Source organism: Camelina sativa, chromosome 17, assembly GCF_000633955.1.
Source record: "Camelina sativa cultivar DH55 chromosome 17, Cs, whole genome shotgun sequence".
Classification (NCBI taxonomy): Eukaryota; Viridiplantae; Streptophyta; class Magnoliopsida; order Brassicales; family Brassicaceae; genus Camelina; species Camelina sativa.
The window spans coordinates 25,777,387-25,779,451 of record NC_025701.1 but is presented as its reverse complement, the minus strand read 5'-3'; positions in this window follow the sequence as shown (position 1 = coordinate 25,779,451).

The following is a 2,065-nucleotide window of genomic DNA, read 5'->3' as shown; positions in this document are numbered from 1 at the left end:
TTTTGTTTGATGGTTTTCTCAACCATATCACTTGCTCTGCTGCATTTATTGTGTAGATTTGGTTAAATATAATCGAGTTATGTCTTTGTGAATGTTAAGAGTGATTTGTTTAGTTTCTTCCTACATGTTTGCATCCTTGTTTAGTTACCACTAGTCTCTCTTATGCAGATTACCATTAGGTTATGTAGCGTTTTGTAATCTTTTTGAAGCTTATCATTATGATTAAGTTGAAGTTCTGTATTTCCATGGTGACATGAATTTGTGGTGAGTTGGGACCATGTTTAGTCGATTAGTCTGAAGTTCTCTCGACTTTTTTCAGTGGTGACAGGAACTTGTGGTAAGTTGGCGCATGTATCAGTGTCTTTAGTTTTTAAATCATGAAGTTACTACTTTGGTTAACCTGATTACACCTACAAGTTTCTTTAATGGTGGTCATGGCATAGCTGCTCCTGTCTGTTTTGATATTCCTTCCTTTACTATTGGACTAGATTATGGCTAATTGAATTCCAAGTTAAGTTATGAAGTATGTGAATTCAATTCTTAGTTCTTGTGTTGTTTTTTTTTTTGACAATCTAGTTCTTGTGTTGTTTATACGTATAGAATTAGAGGATTGTTCCACAGTTTATTTTCTCCTTCTTGCTTCTTCCTTTGCATACTCAGGTGGCTATGTATCGAGTTCACAAACCCTTTTGAGCAAAACAAATTGACGTCAAAGAAAAACCATCGCATTAGATATTCTTGTATATTGAAATTATCTCTTAATTGTTTTTACACCATCATATAGATACTTTAAGAAAATGATAAAAGACATAAATGACTATACAACATAGTTGCATCTATACTATGTTTACTAGATTAGGATATACTATGTTTACTAGATTAGGTCCCGCGGTACAAATTATTTATAACTAAAACATTTCAATTATAAGTTTATTTGTTTGGTTATATTTGTTATAATTATATAATAATTGTTAATTTTATGGTTTAAACCATATAATACCGTAATATAATTTATTTTTTACATAATATTTATTTAATCAATATAATTAGATATGTCTATTCTCTGATACCGATAGTGTTAACAAAATAATGAAATGATGTTTTATCAGTGTAACACCAAATTAATAATATTTTAAATTTTGATAAATATCGATAAAACCTGTCCAGCTATATAATCCTGTCCCGAGATATTTAACTCGCACTATAACTATAGGTAAGTTTTAATATTTATTGTTTTGTATTATAAATATTAGATTGAGTTGTTATGTTATTTATTAAGATTATAACCATTTATATTTTATAAGATTGATGCTTCTTATAAATTTTAAATATTATAATACTTATAATTCTTAAAATGGTTGTGTATTTCTCATATTTGAAGTTTTGTAAAAGTTTAAATATATTATTAATATTTTAAAGGTCTTCTAACTTTTTAAAAAGTTGAAATATTTATAATAGTTAAACTTCTTATAAAGTTTAAATATTTATAATATTTGAAATTTCATAAACGTTTAAATATTATTAATATTTTTAACATTTTAAGAACCGGAATAAAACAAATAATATTTTTTTAAAATTTTGAATGTCTAATAAATCAAACTTTCTACTCATTTGTATTCTGAATTATTTTGGTCTCTTTTATAGTATGACTCTAAACCATTGCTCAACTTTTTTAGGTGATGTGAGATATTGAGTAATATATGTCCGTTTTTAAATATTTGTATTACATCATATGCAGGAAAAATTATAATTTTTATTAACTAAATGTATTATAGAATAATTCAAGATTAATTAAATACAAATTTAAATAAAAATGAAAGAGAAGCATATTTTTATATTTGTATAAGATAGAAAGATTTCCTTATTTTTAAATCTTACTTATAGTTAATTTGAAAATTTTGGTAACTAATATTAAAAACAATGCATTAAATGCTAATTATTTCCAAAATGATTTTTGAGCAAAAACTGCTGCAAAAATATTAGTATAGACTTTTTCCTCCGGTTTGGGCAACCAATCTAGGAGTTTTATTTTAATTTAATTAATGTTTGGTTGAAAAAAAAAAAA